We start from the raw sequence: 20,316 nt of genomic DNA, 5'->3' as shown, positions 1-20,316 counted from the left end.
GGAGTCAGGCCTGGCAAAAATGAATCATCGGCTCAGTCATCATGTCAAACAACGATCCTCTGGCACTCACAGCACTTCATGACATTTTACACAATCTAAAAAGACTCATACACATCTAAATACAGGCACAAGTATCACTTAGATGAATATTAACACATTTTACTGCAGCTTTATGCATGGACACATAAATGTCAACACTAACCACAGTAATTGTAAGCAACCCATAGCAATTGATGATTATGCATTTAAAAACCTCATAAACATGCCAACAAGATATTATGATTCTGGACTCACTTATCATTAGTTGGGATAACATATTGGCATTATTGGATGAGTGTGATATTATCAAAGTAAACGTTACCGTATTTTCAAACGCAAGTCATACAATAAATTAACAGTACCGACTATATACAGTTTCCTCGTGTCTCTGTGTTTAAAATGAAATAATAAATCAGCCCCTCAAGACAGTGTTTGACTTCTCTGATTTCTGTAAATGTTTTGGTGCATCCAGCCAGCTGAATGCTGCCATCTACTTTCATCTAAATAGGCAAAGAAAAGTATTGTATTACAAAGTACTATAAACACATCTCAGGCATTTTAATACAATATAATAAAGACATCAAGTGTCTAGATGAGCTCAGACAAAAATAAGTCCTGCTGAGCAAAAAGACTCAATCTGTCATTTAAAGATTAACGAAACAAAAGTGAATGAGATTGGAAGATTGGTAACGACGTTTAGAGCAGAAAGTGAGATCTGGACTCTGAAATCAGTCTCCCTATTTCTGTGAAAAGTTTGAAAACAGTCTTTGTTGGGATGAAATAGAGCAGCAACACGTCCAGGGGACATAAATGGGGCCCAGTGGCAGAGCTGGCTTAAAAAACAGGTAAAGTAATGTGGCCATTATTTCAGCCCTTTCATACATAGAAGTGTTGGCAGCTTAAACACACCTGTAGCTATAACTGTGTAAAAACAAAACACACAGGAGCCACTGCAGGTGCAAACACACAGAGCAAGAAGAAGAAGGAGATGGTGATGATGAGGAAGCCTTATATGTCCATTGCCCACACCCATGTGTGTTCCAGAGAAGTGGCTGACACTGCAGGTCAGACACAGAAAAGTGTGTGTGGCAAATTTCCACATAAACCAATGATAAAAAGCCCAGTCAGGAAAATCAGCCTTTGAGCTACAAGCCAATTATTTTATATATATAATTATTAATGAAAGGTTATGGGGGAATTAAATAACTAAATTTGAAGCAATTCGTTTATGTCAATTTGAACAACGAATACTAGTTTAGTTACTAGTTTATTTGATCAGATTCCTACTCACTCTTTTACTTTATTATATTATTTTGCAATTGAAAATAATGAAAAAAAAAATACTTGTTAGCAACCATAAATACAATTTCAAAGAATTATACTACCTATGATATTTTTCACTGGAAAATACTAGTAATTATTAAACTTGATTTGAACATTTTACCATTACTTTTATTCATTTTATAAGTCTGTCAATTCAAAACACAAAACAAATCCTTTATATATTTCTTGCGCCATTTGCTGATAAGATAGTATGACACACTTACTGTATGCTGAACTCATTATCAAAACTTTGAAAATGAACTTAATAGTATTAATTTTTACCAGCGCCCCCTGTAGGCTGTTAAAATCACAGAGCCAACCAACTACATGCCACACTGAGCAGTGTCACCTATCCATTTGAGAACAATAAAATGTAAGTTCCACACTATTTGTGAGCATTTATTGAAGGTTTTCTTAGAGATAATGTTTAGATTTTTTATGCTGTCTGGAAATGTAAACACATGTAAGATCAGTGCAGGAAGGGATAGTTAATCGGATCCGAATCAGGAGTATTTACTTTGTGGCCACAATAAAAAGTATTTGAATCCTCAGTTTAAGAGTATGACTTTTGAGTGGATTAAAATGTATCTTAACTCCCTAATACCAAAATTATTATTCCCAGTTTTGATTAAACTCTCAGGTTCATGAGATTAATTCCAAATGTTCTAAATTTGGCCACAATCTTCTTTTTTATTATTATTATTATTTTATTACCTCAAATAACATTTATAAGAATAAAGTTGCTACATGTTGTATTATGTGCTAGTATCAGTAGGAGCTCAATTACAGTTCAGCATGTCTTTTCATTTTTTGAAAGCACCCTGCAGCATTAAATTATACCTCCACAATGGACACATATTAGTTTTGCTTTTATTGTGCGGTCATCCTCCCATTGCTCCCACTTCAGAACACTTTGCTGACTGCTGGCGGTACAACGGAGGACAGAGATGATTGCTCATCTTGCCGTCTCCACTTCAGGCACAGAAGACATCATCTGTGTGCACAAGTTCAAGATATTTGATATTGTTTTGTCCCAGTGATGTTGGAGGGTCACATGGAGGCAGGGAGCCATCAACAGAGGCAGATTTAGTGATGCCTCCCAGCAGCTGCCTCTGTTGCCTCCAGCTATAACCGTATCACTCCTCAAAGATAGCTGTTTTATTTACATTTTGGAAGTATGTTAAACATTTTGTAGTATCGCCTATGGAAAAAAAATGTTTTCCCTTATTTTTCATCTTTTTTTAAATCTAATTTTAGAAATAAAACAGTTCAATTTTGACTTAGTCCACATTTCTTACATGTTAACCTTACATTAGTTTTACAACTGATAAATAAAAAAGCACTGTCATGATTATATAATAATAATAAATTATTAATTAATTATTATTAATTATTAATTTGTTAATAATTTAATTTATTAATGTTTCACCATAATATAGATGTTTCACCTAAAAATAGATTTAGCAGTTACAGTTTTACCTGTTTTAAATGAAGATAAATAAGAATGTAACATCATTACAGTATTTTTTTTAATACTATAAATATTGATGAATTTGTGGATAATTAATAATTTGTCTGTTGTTTAATATTTTCAGCGAAATCTTTCTTTCCATATATTAAACCAAAAACCTGAATAATCACAAAACATACATTTTGGGAAATTGATTTAAATTGTTGGCAAATTTTATTTCAGTGTTATTTTTTATAATAAATATTTGACTAAATGTTTCATGTCTTCATCTTCTATTTCACCGCTGCATGGTTATAGGAGTGGTGAACATTTGAATCTATATTGTTAGATTTCTCCTAATTTTTTCAAATTAAAACATTAAAGAATTAAATAAACAGTACATAAACGATCTGAACATGATTTGGATTCAATCAGCTGTAGCTATAGAGGAACATTATTATGTGAGTATGTGATTTCTAAAGTTTACACAGAAGGTACAGTAACATTAAACACAGATTCAAATTTGTGAATGATCCCCTAAAATTCATCCTCTGCTGAATAAGTGATGTTAAATGAAACTGAAAAGCTGCATTTTCACAGATTATTTATTAGTTTGTCATTTAAAGCTGATATTGTCGATGAGTAATTGTTTGACTGTAACCTTTTTCTAACAAACTGAAATTACAATTCGGGTTTAACAGACACTTCAGTTGTTTAGGAGGAGAACTTACAGATGTTTTAAATGATGTGCATGTGTTTATGTATGTGTGCGTGTATAAGGCAAAAGTCTAAATGTGCATGTTTTTAATCAGGTCTGGTATAACCTCTTGAAGCACAGAAAAACGGCAGAGACATTAAAAACATAAAAGGGAAAAAGGGCAGTAATGAATTTAGAGGAAAATGGACATTAATGGTATTAGCATTACTCATGTTCCATATAACAAATTATTGGAAATTTGACAAGCACACCAAATTATCTCCTCATGCCTGACGGGAGTGTGGTGAAGTCCTCTCTACCTGCTGAGGAAAGACAATTTCTGCTCATTTTACTATTTTTAACAATAGAACCAACCCATTAAGACAAATTAATGTCATTATCAAGTCTCTATGAAAATGACAAATACCACCGTTTCGAGCAGCTTTAGAGGCTATTGACAATAATGAAATTCGCTGTACAGGTACTGAAAAGAAACACTCCAAGTAATTATTTTCTAGTAGCTTGTTTGTCTGCCATCCGTTCATTTGCTTTCAGCTCAATTATCTGACTCTGTGAGCATGTGGAGGCGCATAGTGCTCTGCGGCCCACAGAGCGAGGGCCCTAATTGGGCAATTACCGTTCTGTTTCGGGGCTTTTAGCTCCAGTGGAGAGTGGAGGGAGACCGCGGTGTGTAAAACCATGAGGACCTTACATGCACAAAACCACACATATACACTGTTTAAACAAAAACAAAACCCCTCGTCCTCTATACACATAACACAGGCCTATACGCTGCAGCGTTAGTGCAGCTCATGCAACAAACACTAAAAACATAAAAAGTGACGGCAGCTACAGGCCAGAACACAGTCCTTTCAGTGGCACGTAATGCAGGTACTACTCTGAATTTTGTGTGTTAACTTTTCAAACATGTGATTATGTCACTGCATGGTAAGCTACCTCATGTACATATGCATTCTTCCAGGTTTCCATTTAAACAACATCTCATCTGATAAACCACCAGCTATAAATAGCTGAGGGAGTATTTAATGTATAACCCTGCTGAGTTTTTGGGGAGAGGGGTTGCTTTTGTTGTATATGCAAGCACTTTCATCCTACAGGGTACGAGGGGTCAGGATATGGTTTGATGAGTATGAAAATGAATCATATGCTATAACCCTTCCCTGATCTCAACCACTGTTAGTTAGCGCTCTCCACCACCACCACCATCAAAACACCCAATGAGGGAATATCTTTCGGAAAGAATAGTGTTCATCCCAGCAGCTTCCTTTAATCTGCCACCCATTAGTATAAGTATCTTTGACCTATTCATTGAACGTGAGATATTTTGTATGCTCCAGTGAAGGAAAATTCACAGGTGAAAAGAGATATTCTAGCCTGATTCCAGACATCTGAGTTCCCGTCCACATCACCAATTGTTTTCAGTGATTCCAACAAGCTTGTTTCCTTCGCAAAAACAACCAAGCCAGTTGTAGAGCATTGTAGGCTGGATTAAGAATGGGGCTCTTACTATGCCAGAAAAAAAATGTCACAAACATAAGTAGGCCCAACTTGTTGTTAGTTGACTTACAGAATTAACAACTCTTATATATGCTCATTTCTTTGACTAAGGAAAAACCTTAAGGTAGCTTCTTGTACACCATGTCAACTGGAAATGATGCCTTTGGAAGTGATACGGCTAACAAGAACACAAAGTCTGAGTGATTAATGAAGTGAAACAAAATGGTAATCCAGTCTGATTATCAGAGAGACTAGTTTTGTTTGCATTTCTCCAAATTCTAAAATAATCAGCTGAAAATGTCATCAGCGGCTCCTGAGCTGGAATAAATAGAATTTAACAGACTTTTATATGATTTCACTTTATTATCAAATTAACTATTAAATGTAGCATGAATACGCAGTGTGATACTATCAAATCAATTCTGCTTCTGGCTGGCCTCATGCTCTGGACTTGTGTTTATACAGATATTGATGTTCATGACACAGACTTTAGTCATGTGCCAAAACAGGAGCAAAATCCAGACTTCGAAACCTGTGAGATAAAAGTTGGCAACCCCCCCCCATCTCACCTTCCTCCTCACTAATTTTCATATTATCCCTGTGCTGTGTGCTCTCCCCCTCACTTTAACATTCTGTCACGCGCTCCCTGGATCATGTAGCTTGTGTTAATTAAACCCTCTTTCAGATCATTTTCTTGCTCAAGTGGCCTCAGTGCAGCACCCATTAGGCAGAAAGCTCTGTTATCTGAATTTCCAAATGTAGCTCAACATTTATTAAAGTGAAATTCATCCAGTAATTGCCCGCCTCGGTATGCCCCATGTCTCCCTCTTACCTCCAGGGCCACCTGCTCAGAGACACCTCCAACTATTTACCAGCATGACGCAGGGTAATTAGACCTCTCTGACCCCGTCCACTAAGAGCCCAGTAATTGCGTTAATAAAAAAATTAACAGCAGCAGCATGAGGATCATTATGTAAAAATACCCGGTAATGAAGCATTAGCCTTGATTTTATTTGGATTAAAAACAGCTATAGGTATTTAAAGGTTACAGTGTCTACTAAAACAATATCTTTTCATTAGATTGCAATGTAACTAAGGAACAGATGAGGTAAGATTTTAGCACAAATGTTTAAGATTTGCATACATCTCCACCATGATGGTACCATTTAATGCGAAAAACTTGTTTTCAGAATCTCTACTAACACATGGACATACCATTATTTAATGTATTTAATGGCACACTGCAGTGCTTCATCTTCCATAGCGGCAGAAAGCAGGCAGCATATACAACCATGTCACATGCAGGTGCACCACAAATCTTATATTCTATTATTATTATTAGTCATTTAGCTGACGCTTTTATCCAAAGCGACTTACAATAGCTATGTGTATCAGAGGTCGCACGTCTTTGGAGCAACTAGGGGTTCAGTGTCTTGCTCAGGGACACATTGGTGGATGCGTCGCAGTGGGAACTGAACCCTGGTCTCCCACACCAAAAAGATGTGTCTTATCCACTGCGCCGTCACCACTTCTGTAATTAATAATCTTATATATTATATATTTGGACACAAGGGGTCCTGCGTTACTTAGTAATAAGGATGCATGGATAAGACCATAAATGCCTGATAAACGACCTGCTGGTGGTTTAACAGATAAAAATGACAAGCAGCAAACAAAGCCAATCCAGCTGTATCTTCTGTCAATATATTCTCAAATAAGTACGTATCATAAGTGCAAATCAGGTGGAGTCAGGGTAGGAAGGGATTGATTCATATCAGATGTGGAGACGAAAGTCAGCGGAGGCCATTCCTGTCATGGCAGGGTGCATTGATCAACATAGTTTGGTTTATTTTCTTGAAGAAATTTGCGTAATCTAACCTATAAGCTGCGCCATATTATCTCAGCATCAGCAGACCCCTTTTTAGAATGACTGAATAAAATCATTTCCTATGAAATGATCCTCAGTGTCAAATTGTGGAACCAGCTTTATGTCCACTCACACCAAAAGAAAAACCCTTACTTAATCAACAACGGGGTCTTGGATGGTAATAAGTGGTGCAATTAGGGCTCTTCTCATTATGTACTTTATTCAGCAAGTATATTATCATGGACTGATGAAAGTGTGGCTTTAGTGGTGCTGGGTGTAACTACTTGGTATGTTTTCAACATTTAGTGAACTTTGATGGATGGTGATCTGCTGTGTTTGAAATAATATAATATAATTTCATTAGTGCCACTAAGACAATATGGGGCATTTATCATGCTTAGTGACACAAATGACACTTAAGTGCAATTTATTACTAAATGTTTAAGACCAGATGGTGTCATAAAACATTGTAAATCTAAATATGTTATGTTTTCCTGGAAATACATTAATAACCAATGCATCATTGTACTTACAGACTTTAATTTCTTACTAATACATATTGTCACAGTAACACAACTTTCTCACTAGTTGTATTACGTGTGTATGAATGACTTTGGTTTGATCAGCACTATATTAACATGCCAGACTAAGATCCTGTATGCCAAGAGCTGTTTTAAGATAATCATCTATATAGTGACACCCTATGGGCAAATAGTGCAACTGCAGTCACTCAGTGACAAACCTGATCACAGACCGAATGTGCTATCAGTCTGTTAACTATTAACCTAATAACTCCTCACTTATACACTGTTTTGATCTGTTATACTTTTGTCTGCACTTCAAACCTGTTACTGATATTACCATATTGGGGTAACAAAAGGTTCTGCAGAGTTCTTTCAAATCTACTGAATAATAATAATAATGATAAATTCTAGTCAACTTTATCAGAACAAGCTGTTGGCCATTTACAAGTCTGGTTTTATTAACACATTGTGGTAGAAATCTTCTCTTAATGCGTGCACTCGCTACGCTAAGCTCAGCCTTGACAAGACTAAGCTGCATGTCCTCCAGGTTAAATCCTTTTGTCTGCATCATGACCATCTAAGGTATCAGAGAGGTTCAGCTGGGACACGGCCAAGCTTTTGCCAAGTGACATTTTCCTGGCAACACCTGGTAATGAAGCATACCTATAGCTGTTTTATTTAATCCAGACTAATGCTTCATTAGAATATGAAGGTTTTTATTTAATGATCCTCACACTTCATTTAACTTCATAAAGCTGCCTGTGGGTTCTCACATCAAACTGAAAAGACCACTGCGGTATGTTTTATGTTTTGATAGTTAACAGTTTAGAGACAGGAAAGGCAGAGAGAGAAAACACGACAGAGGGTTCCCACGAGACAAAGGTCTCCAGTCAGGCAAATGTGCTGAATTCCAGTATTTTCCTTGTGTTGATTCTCTAACACGTTGTGGTTGTGAAATAAGGAACAATCATGTTGTTGGCCTTTCTGCTCTCACTGTATTACCTTTCTCTCACAGTGAGGGGAACCCTGCTGACTAGGAACACAAGGAGAGAACACAAACACCCATTCTTTACATTGCCTGTCTTTATACAGTTTTCATGGGGATTTTAAAATGATTTTAATTGTTTTTAACGGCCCTTCATGTCCTCTGGCACGTATCTTTTTGGTGTTCCAAGAGCAGGGCCAAAACCTTTTGGTGAGGGAGTTTTCAGTGTTTATGCTCCAAGCCGGAGGATCTGAGATAAGCTACAAGTGTGATATCTATAAAGGCAAACTTAAAACCTATTTCTTTAGTTTGGCTTCTGATTAGAATGTAATGCTTTATGGCTATTATCAAATTTCTTAATTTTTTTATTATTAGTTTTATTGTATTCTTGTTTGAAATGCTTATTATATATATTGCCATTTAGCCATTTATTGTCATTTAGTTTTTCACTTTTGTGCATTTGTCTCACATTGATTTACTGCTTATATTTGTACTGCCTTATCATCAGCTTGTCATTCCCTTGTAAAGCACTTTGAATTGTACTGACCTGTATGAAAGATGCTATTCAAATAATAACTGATTGATGTTTTGTTTTAGTCCACGCTAGAACACAGTGGGTCTTTGCTGGAGTTGTTGTTGTTGGCTCTGGAAAACATATCAGGGAACAAAATGTATCTGCGATATGTCATTAAAGACCCAGCTTAATGTTTAATAAATGTTGTCTAAATCAGACTTTACCTTGCTACAGTAGCCATAAACAAAAGGTTCAAGGGCACAAATCTTCCATTATTCATTATTAAGTCCACAAACCCACTGACATAGCTACAAAAATGCATTAGATAAGTCAGTTACCATTTGCAACTGGCCTACTACCCTATTCATTATCTTTTTTCTTTTTTTTTTTTTTTACTTTTCAACAACTTTTAATGCCTAATTATTGAACAAAAAAAGTGCATTATTTCGTTACTGAAAATGTAATATATACTATTTCAGTATTTATCTTGGTGGTGTATGATTAAATTCCTTATAAAAAAAACAAAATGCCAGCAGCTGAAGTAACAGACAAGATTAATTTGAGATCAATGACAATTCGTTTCTCATTTTGTCTGTTGTAAATGTATCTCTTTTTACGTGTATCTTTGTTGAGGAAAAGCTGTTCCGTTTCTTTGGTTAAACGCTTGAATAGGGAGCTGGGCCGTGGCCTTGCTCATTACCAACTGGCACTGTTAGTATTTACAGCATCACGGCGGGTTGACCTCACAGTATTCACAGCTTCACACCTCACCCCCATTCACTGTTAGAAAATAAACACAGGCTGCATTGACCCCCATAAAGAACTGTTTCCTCTGAAAAGACACCAAAGGTTTTGTGGCTTAACTCAACTTTTTTGTTGGTTTGTTGGAACAATGTGGGATGCTGCACGAGGAATCAGAATCCAAACGCTAATTAGAAAATGAGGAACATCGCCTTTCCCATCATGAATGCTTTTTTGGGCATCTTTTTATTTCTGATCGGTCAACCATGCACAAGCATCCACCTGCTACCTCCAAATGATCGGCGTTTCTTCTTTTTCAGATTCTTCCTAAAAGAATTTAAATGGGTTTTCAAAAATGTGCACTTTGTGTGAAACAACATGGCACGAACTGCCAGGCCACTGGGGGGCTGGATTGTTGTGTTTGGCGGCCTTGATGACCAAATTAAAATCTTACAGACAATTACACACACTAAATAAGTCTAGTCAGTTTGGAATTGATACAGAACATGGAACAAAGGCATAATTATGCTTTCTGTCTAACATTTGAAAAAAATCTCAGAAGTAACCCATGTATGCAATGAATGAATTAAGTATCAGAAACCCTGTTTATAAAGAAACAAAAACATTTGGAGGTCTACATATAAAAAGATAATCTGAAAATAGTCTTATTCTATCTTAGCCTCAAACCAAACTCCTCTACAAACTCTAACCGGCTTTTTATCCAAACTATGTGGAGCAAAAATGAGGAGAACCTGAGTGAGAAGATACCTGTGTGACAAGCAGGTGATGGGGCTTTATTTAAAACAGTTGTTTAAGACACTCCACTCCACTGCTTGACGCTGACGTTAAAGCCACAGAAGAAAGCAAAGATTAGACTACCTTTGTGTGCCGAGCAGCATTAGACATATTAATCTTTTGCTGTTCATTTGACTGTGAAATCTTTGGAATCACTGTTTCTAAAGACCAATGAGCGAAGCTTGTCATTTAACCCGCCTCACGGAAAGTTTCCTGACGTTTTGAGTTCGGTGAAAGTCGCACCATTGTAGCACGGTGTTTTACAATCAATAATTTTTCAATTATTAAATAAGATACAGTTTTTAAATGTTTGCCTTTCAAAACATCCAAGTCAAGCAAACAACAATGGCCTCTTCATTCAAGCCTCTAAAGGGGATTTTCCTTTGAAGCACAGGCCAAGAGAAACAATTCTGTCAGCCCCACCAAAGGCCTACAAAGGCCCATATCTGAAAGAATAGAGTCCTGAGAAATAATAGAAAAGCAAATGTTGAGAAATGAGAGCTTAGAAAACTAGAACATTTTATAGAATCTGTAAGGATAGTATTAAATGCAGTTCCCAGGAGAGAACATGAAAACAAAAGGGCCAGCAGAGAGGGGTATCAGCTGAGGTCAAATTGTGTCAACCTGAGTTACGTTCAGATGAGCGCACTTAAGTTGACCTGTGTACCAAGTGTAAGCCTGCACCGGCCTGTTTAAAAAGCCCACTTTCATTCCCATTTCTTGATGTCATTATATCTCCAGTGGGCCATGTGCCTTTAGTTGACAGCCTCCCGGTTTGACGACATTATTAAGCACTCCGAAACCGGCTGCGTTTGTGAAATGGCACATTTGTGATGTGGCAACAAATTAGGCCATTCATAAAGTCGGAACAATGACAACAATTCCAGTGTTCGGCCTCTAACTTTCAAAGGCCTGTTTCTATGAAAGAGCACAGGCATAAATAACTGTCATCTGCGTATAGGTAGAGTTAGAAATAGTTTACTTTATTTTTACAATTTGTTTATGCTCTAAATATTTAACTTTTTGTATAGATGTCTTATAATATTGTACTGAATTTCTGCAATAATGAAAATGGTTGTGCAACTCATGGTGTAGCTCGATATGATTAAATTAAATCAGCAATGTATTTTAAATTCATGTCTGTATTACAAGCACCATGGTACTAATAGTACACCCTCCCCAATGCAGCATAAATACTAGTGTTCAATTAAGTTAATTTTGGTGTTCAATCAAGATCCGCAATAACTGTCTGTCTAACTCCAGTCTGTCAGCTCAATCACATCAATACGGAGAACCACATCAGGTGCTGTTACTTATTGCTGCCTTTGCCCGCTAGCCTAGGATTTTTGACAGGAGCTTCAGGGACAAAGATGAATAACTTGCTTATGTTATAAGACATTTTGATGGCATGTGTTAAAGTGAAGGTTATCATCTCACAGCCCAATTGCAAATGCACAAAAACAACACAAATTTAACAAATTTAACAGACACACATTTGACACACATTTAATGGTAGATTTAGTGTAGTGTATATAGAAACGCGAAGTTCCCACAGCTACAGTATTTTAAAATGAACACTTCATTTTTGTGACTCTACTTCTGTAGTGCAGCAGTGAATCATCTTTTACAGATGATATTATATTTTTACTGTTGAATAGAGCTTGAATCAACCCGTTCACAGTATCCTACAGCCCACTGATCACTCATACACAAAGTTACGTCCAACTGCTGTGTGTACATGTGACTACTGTGTTTAATATGAATAAATACCATGTAATGCATTTTTATCAATCGGTGTTGGTAACAATGGCTAACCTGGCAAAGTTGTAAACAACAGCTGGCTGTGCGAGGTATTCCAACTTGTTAACTGGAACGCCGTCAACTCAGGTGTGACATCATTCCCAGCTCCGACCTCCGATTTCTGAGGTAAATGGAACGCACAAAACCTTTAAAAAAAAAATACATACACCTAATTCAATAATCATTAGTTTTCTGACACAGTGTATTTTCCACTACGTTATCCCACATTATCAAAACAACAATTAATTAGTCAAGGAACAACTTGCATAAAAATGGTAATTAGTTGGTTTTACAAGCAGGAAATGTGGATCCGTCAGCACTTGAAAATGATAACTAAATACCTCCCACTTCCTCTGTCACCAGCATTTAGGCATCGCCCACAATGGGACTGCATGCTACTGTAAAGATAAGGATGTGATCAAAGATGTAATACTAGACATATAGTCCCATCATGCTGTTTTAAAATGTCTATCTATGTACCTATGTAGACACAGCAAAGGACGCTGGGAAGGTCCAATGCCCTGTATGTATTTCACACACAGATGTATTGACATTGTCATTATGGTAAAGTGATTTTGGTGGCACTGTAACCCAGTCAAACAGTAACTGTCACAACACGTAAAACAAACCATGTTAAGAGCCTGTGTTGAGTGGCAGGTAATGTTCATGTCCCTTCAATGAGATGTGCAGACATTTGATTCCACGTGCAACTTTCATGGAAACAGCTGTGATATACCTGTTCAGTGCAGGAGATGTAACGTATCGTGGTTTACATATTGGCCGAGACCTCTTGCCAGGCACTTCAGGCCTATATAAATATAGGCCACAGAATAGCTGCAGTGGATTTCTAGTTATATCTCCAGCAGCAGAGGTTTACATTTATTGACAGATTATTCTACATATCAAAGACTCAAGAAAGAGGACAGTAGTCCTCTGATAATTCAGTGTTAGGGTGTGACTCTTAAATTTGTTTACTGTGAGTTCTTTAAGAAGAGTAAAAACATTATTAAAAAATCATCAAACCTAAGTCTAAAAAAAATAAGTCTTAGACTTATTCTAAAGAGCATAAATAAAATGATATGGATGTCTTATAAAAGTAAAAAGAAGGGCTGCATTTACGCTAACTAATATTATACATGTTTCTGAAATATAACAGAACATTAAAGTAAAATCAACAACTATTCCAAGAAGCCAAGAAGTGAATTTAAAAAAGGACATATTTCCACTTGATAATGATGCCTAATTCATTTAGTTAGATATCCACCTTGTGGTAAGAAAGTATTACTACACCTTTTACTGTTTGTATGAGGCGGCATGTGCCAGTATATTACAAACCAAAATCTTTGTTAGAGAAGTAGCATCAAATGCTAATGAAGCAGATACATTCTGGTTTTCCACGCTGTTATTTGGTTAATAAATGTTAAAATGTTGTGATTGTCTTTGGCAGCAAAAAAGCCGCTGCGTGTTCCCTTTTGTGGGAAAAGCATTCAGTTTGTTAATAGACCTTTGACCTTGGCTCTGTGGCTCAGGAAACCCAGGAAAACGGGGAGGCTGCTCTACAATCCTTAACATTTTGATCAGACGAAAGCAGAGTCTTGTTTATTTTATGATCATGTGAAAACAGATTTACTTTTTACCTGCCTAAACTACTCTGGATTGGGCATGAAATAAAGTTGGCTACTCATTCTCTCTTTATGTCTATATTAGAATTTAAACTCTCTGAGGCCTCACGTGCCTCCTGAAATCTGCAGTGACGGTGGTGGATGTATTTTTTTTTTTTAGGCTGCACTTTATGGCCTCGTCTACTTTGCGCCACCCAACACACACGATGAGATTCCTCGGCACACACAGTCACACAGGCTTTTAGACACTCATTAGCTCCTACTAATACAATAAGTGTCACCTTCCATTACATGGTGCTGGGCTGGATATCAGGATTGGAAACCCACCAAATCTCCACACAACGGGCGCTACCCCCTCATGCACAGTATTGTCTTTCAGCCACAATGTCGAATTGTTTTCTCTTTGCTTTATCATGCCTATAATCTAAATATGTCCACTAATATAGATGCATAAATTTAAAGTTTTCACTGACATATAAACAACCTTACAGACTATCTCAGAAGGTAAAAGTAAAGTAATGTAATTATCGTGTGGCTCTTCATGTTAACTTTGCTTTTTGTTTCAGAGCCGGCAGCTGTTTAAGGATCCACCACACCCCGCCCATTTCAAGCCCGTTGTCTCGCATATGAACAGCACATGCAGACTTGTAAAAAATCTTAATTAAGACTCCTAATTCTCCGTGCCGTCGCCTGACTGAGGCTGTGCGCTCACGTGAAGCCCTGCTGAACACAGCGTGAGGGTAGATAGGACAGGGACTGCCGTTTTCCCGGCTTTCACGGGGCAGGGTACGGCAAACATTCATCCATAATCCGTAAAAACAGGGTTTAAATTAGTTTGGCTAATATTTTATTGGCTGTACAAATTAACTGTTGTGCTGCTGTCAACTAAGTGCAACTATGTGCAACTAAGATCAATTGATAATGTGTAAAATTGTGTTGGTTTCTGCAAACTTTACATGCAAAGAGTTATTTCTGAGCAGCTAAACAATTTTTTCCCCCAACATTATTATTATAGATTAGTTTCAAATGTGTCATTGGTGGTGCTGAATTTCTCCAAGCACTTGAGTCCAGTTGAGTCTAGGACACTGGTTAACAGATGAATCGTTCACATGCACATGTTAATGATTTTCCTCATTATACCGAGAGTCTACAGTATGCTGTACATCACCACACATACAAAAACATGAAGTGACAAGTGTTTGCCACTGTAAAGGTGATTTCAGCTCCTTCAGCTGGGTTTTGTATGTAGGCCTTTGGTTTTGAGGCTTCTCCCTCTGAGCGGTGGCAAAGGGCATGTGGTCCTCTGCGTGCAGCAGATGCCCCGAAGAACACTTGCGACAGATGAGGCGAAAATGAGCGTGACATGTGTTAAACAGGCGAAGCCCCAATACACTGACATTTGACAAGATGATGGGCGTAGGCAATCATTATTGTCTCCTCTTAAGCAAGCAGTAAATATTCAGGGCTGATGTCTGTGAATGCAAAAGCCAAAATACAAATCAGCCTGAACAGATTTTCATTAATGAGTGATGTGTTTGAATAGATTGTGATCAGACTCAAACACAGCGAGCTGGTAAAACGAGATCTAGTGTTTAAATGCACAAATACCCTACTGGATCCATATCAAAGATTTTAAGACAAATATTAATCTAATACAAAATGGTTTCAATAGTGACTTTATCATTTGATGAACTAAATCTATGAATTCTTTCCTCAGCCGCTTGTACTATTGTCCACACCCTAACGGACCTTCGACCTTGGTCCTTCCTGCCTGACAAAGGTGCCAATGATGGTGAGTTAGGCATGGGGAGGAACATGCCAAGGAGATGCCCCCCTCCTCCCCTCCCTTTGCCCCCCCTCCCCCCCCATCCAGAACCATTTGGACCACAGGGAATGGGTTAATCACATTAGAGGCCCAGAAGAGAGATGGGAAGTAGACAGTACCGTGACAGCCGGGGTAGCACTGGCACGACTAATCCCTTTAGGCCGAGGAAAAAGGGGGACGCCATCGCGCCTACAAGGCTGAGAAAGAAAAAAACATTTTCCCAGGAATGAGTTCACCTGTATGGTAACACAGAGAAGTCGGCCTGTTGATGCCTATTAGAAGAAACAATCGCACTTGGCACATACAAATGTTTTTTTCATGCTGGGCACCACTTTATTGTCAGCGCGTGAAAACAATCAGCAGCAGACAGTGGCATGAGATCCTCTTTCATGCCACAGTGAAGCAGCCCCTTTCAACCCAGTGCTATCAGTCTCCCAAACAGTGAGAAGATGGGGAGGGGTGCTGTAAGAAGGATAGAGCTTACTTCATCTGCCATTGTAAGTGCACCCGAGTTCAACCTTAATGTAAACCTTTGCAGGCAGGATATGAATAGGATGCTCTCTATAAAAATATATCCTGCTGGGTAATCCGGCAGATGGCCACAGCAGCGGACACTACAAGCGCGGCTGGCCGCTGTAGGGGTAACAGGGAACGTCCGATCAGCAGCCACTCTTCAGGCTGGGAGATGTGGAATCAAGATTCTTAGCTCCCCTTAGCAACGCTGGGAAACAGAGCCGTCAGTTTAGATCCATCAAGTTTCTACTTAATCTCACCCACCACTTTTTTCTCTCTATTTTTTCTTTTTTTTGTATCTTCCCCTTTTGTTGTGGGGATTAAGCCAAGTGGTAAAACAGTGATTTAATGATCTTTCCATGGCTATGTGCACCACTTAAACCCTGAGACAAACAAGCTGAGGCATTCTAAGAGTCACCCCCTCTAAAGGCGGCTGCTCAGGAACTGTGAGGCTTTTGATACGGCATTAAGCTCCGACTGATTATTTTTTCCCACTGTCGTGTGGTGTGCTGCGCTCTGCTATGGGAAAATTTAAGGTTTTGTGTTTTGTAAATGCCCATTGTAAAGATGAGAAGAAAACAGTTGGATAATTACTTGATGATAGCTTCATAATGATGAGGTATGGTGAATTTTAATGATTTGTTAATGCAGATGAGAAGCGGTACTGTTAAATTAATTATAATCATACAAAATAACTCAGCCATATGTGTGGTTAATTCTTCCAATAGTTTAACTGTTATCAACAAATAACGAAACAAACCCTCAAAATATTTGTTTATAAGCCCCTAAAAAGCTAGTACGTGGACCTTCAGTTGGGTTGGAATTGTTCTGTCAAACTACTATCATACAAGTTCAAGCTCTAACTTTGAAGCTTTACTTTAAAGCTATCTAAAATGCTATTTATAAAATTACAATGGCTGAGCTTGAGTTTGCATGTCAACAGATCCATCTCCATGACACCTGAGAAAATTCCTGCTGATGAAAACCATTTGATATGGTATGAGTTGTTTTGTCATGTCCCCAAATACTAGTGAAGGAAAATAGTTTGTTTATGGTATTATATTATTGAGATAAAGTTTCACTTGTTTATGGATTATTCAGTTCTTTCGAAAGTTAATCTCTTACCTGGGATTTTCGGTTGTCTGAGAAGTGCCTCAGCTCAGGGGAATGGTAGGAGTCGACAGTTCACATACAGCTGATCAGCAGCAGGATCTGTTCGATGAAGAAATATATTATTCATTGAAACATATCTATCTTTGTGCAAGCCTCATTACACTGTTTCCTTCAACAACAATAAGTCAATGAAATACACACAGCCAGACAGAGCAACTCCTGTCAAACACATATTCATAGAAATATGAACCCTACTGCTCTGCAGTTCAAGACTGCTTCCAACTCTCTTAAATGATCTATTCAGAAAGTCTTAATATCATCTAAAAGGACAAGTATTTAAACCAACAGATTAACTACTTATAGTGCTACCAACAATAACCAACAGATGGCACCAAGTGAAAAATGAAGGTGGAGAGTTTCAGCATCAGAGGACTCTTACTATCTTATTTCTTTTAACATTTTACCATTGTGAAAAATAAATCACTGTAAGTATGGCACCTAATGAGAAATGAATAGACTATACAATACTATACTATACCATAATAGACTATACTATAATACTACAGCCCTATGTAAGATTTGACTCAACTTCTCTTTTAAGTCAAGTTTAAATGGGTATTCAGCAATTTAGTATTTCACTTCAATAAAGTTGGCGGGCTCACAAAAGAGAGATAAAAAAAACTGTTAAAATCAAAGCAGAGGAGTAAGTAAGTAAGTAAAGTTTAGGCCTACTTAATATGGCATATATTAAGTAAATAAGTCATAATAAATAACATATAAAAGTCATATGCATAATAAGAGACAACAATAAAACAAAAGCAACAACAATGTAAAATGGTAATAAATAATAAATAATAATCAAGCAAGACATAAGCAACAACATCATCATAAAATGTCAATAAAACATGCAGGCAGTGACCGACCTTAAAACACATATGTTTGCATACTTTCGATGGCGTAAATTCAGGCCAGCCTAAATAATCTGTATTCTATCTGTATTTTAAAGGTATCAACAGAGACTGCAGAACGTAAGTCTCAGAGAAGACCATTCCACAGTGTCAGAGCCACCACTTGAAATGCACGAGGCTGACATATCCTGACTTTTAGTCCTTAATGTGGGTGAAGCTCATGGTGAAGCTCCAACAATGCTCAAGCCTACATTTCCCATAATTCTCCCAACTTTCCTTAGTTTAGATGACATCATCAGGGTTGTTTTGTCAAACTTTGGAGAGCTCACTCCAGAGCCACAGAAGACTATTAAGCCTAACTCCTCGTGACGAATAGACTAAACTGCATGTGTAAAATTGGTTGAATGCCCCATTAATAAAATGCTGGTATGTGTGCAGCATTGCTACGGAGACCTAACTCTAAAGATGTTTTAACACACTGAATGAAGCATTTAAATGTTTCATGACTCTGCCAGACATGGATACCAAGAGTAAAGGGACCCGAATGTGTCTCTTTTAAAGGTTGTTTAAAAAAAACAGAACAACAAGACTTTCTCTTGATACAGCGTGAAATAAGATTATTAGTATAACCTTGACCCTAAACATGAACACAAAACAGCTAAACCTGAAAGAGGAAAACTGAATGATTTGGATTCATATGCTGGCGCTCATGACACAGCTCAGCATGTGTGTAAGCGTGGCACTCACTCTCACTGGGTAATAACTGGCAAGGCATTGGCAGTGATCAGAGTAGGACTAGAAAGCCATAATAGGAGGACAAATATCAGAGGAGAGGCAGTCTGGGTGTCTGAGTGTAATGGATGATGGAGGTGTTAGTGTTTGGGCCGATGTGCAGTAAGTGGGTAAGCTGGTGGTTGGCTACATTGTGTGAAACCAGCAGGGTCAATGATGGCGATAATGGGGAGGGTAAGTACTGTATTGGGGTTAATACTTCTGAGCTGGCCAAGAGATTATAGCACTGTCTAAAATATAGAAGACCCCTCAGTGAAATGCTTTCAGAAACAGGAAATAGTAATCAAATTACACATTAAAAGATACAATTGAAAGAATAGTGGATGCTAATTTAAAATTGAGGTGGGGATTATGAATAATGCCTTCTTAAATGTGAATTTTCTGGATTTATTTTGTAAACAATCTGCCTCCCGATGGTCTCAGTGAGGATTTTGATATCAGCCTTTTCTTTCGGAAGTCATTCTCCGACACTGGCATAAAACTGATTACAATATAACAGTGTCTTGGTTAACCAATTAAACAACAACAATAACAAAAAATAGACCGGCACTTAAATAAAAACACCCAAGAAGCATTCTCAAAAACCGAAAAGTGACAAACATAAAATATTTGAAGATATATTTTAAAAGTATCAGAATCAGTTTTATTGCCAGGTATGTGGACACATACGAGGAGTTTGACTCAGGATTGTACATTGCTCACGATGTGCTTACTTATACAATAACACAATAACACAATAATAAAATAAAATCAGACACAAACTACAGAATAGACAACACTAATATACACACTATGAACAAAACAATATAGACATATTGACAAATAGTGCAGTGATCAGAGTGCAAAGGATGCAGGTGTAAACTATTCTCATTATGTACATGTTGAAGGTGGATATGATATACAGGTACACATACACATACATGCATACAGGTACACATGTACACAGTGTGATGGAGCATAGTGCAAAGGATGCTGGAAAAAATAAATAAGACCTATGACCTTATGACCTGAGGTAGGTGTATTGGTATACAGTATATACAATATGACATAGTATGAACAGCACTGAAATAGAGAATGGTGAATAAATAAATAATAAGTGTTAGCCAGTAAACAGGTGCTGATTAGAGACAGAGTTACTGGGTTATTGCACAGGAATTGTTCCTGACACTGTGAGTCAAAAATCAGCTGTTCATCAGAGTGATGGCTTGTGGGAAGAAACTGCTTCTGTGTCTGTTGGTTTTGGCGTACAGTGCTCTGTAGCGCCTACCAGAGGGGAAGAGCTGGAACAGG

At 37.6% G+C, this 20,316-nt stretch overlaps 1 long non-coding RNA gene across 5 annotated transcripts in view; it reads right to left on the bottom strand.

Annotated features, from left to right (window-relative positions):
- The window catches only part of LOC123963961, a 38,601-nt gene that overhangs the window by 14,288 nt on the left and 3,997 nt on the right, over positions 1-20,316 (bottom strand). For 3 of the 5 annotated variants that reach the window (XR_006823294.1, XR_006823293.1, XR_006823296.1), the window contains exons 3-4: positions 17,339-17,425; positions 12,269-12,399 (exon numbers count right to left, since the gene is read on the bottom strand). This is a non-coding gene — a long non-coding RNA (uncharacterized LOC123963961). Of the gene's footprint in view, positions 1-8,950; positions 9,049-12,046; positions 12,400-17,338; positions 17,426-20,316 lie in introns of those variants that run through there. The other 2 variants (XR_006823295.1, XR_006823292.1) reach the window with 2 other exon arrangements.

This window comes from Micropterus dolomieu, linkage group LG23 (assembly GCF_021292245.1).
Source record: "Micropterus dolomieu isolate WLL.071019.BEF.003 ecotype Adirondacks linkage group LG23, ASM2129224v1, whole genome shotgun sequence".
Taxonomy (NCBI): domain Eukaryota; kingdom Metazoa; phylum Chordata; class Actinopteri; order Centrarchiformes; family Centrarchidae; genus Micropterus; species Micropterus dolomieu.
This window is presented reverse-complemented; position numbering and strand designations above follow the sequence as displayed.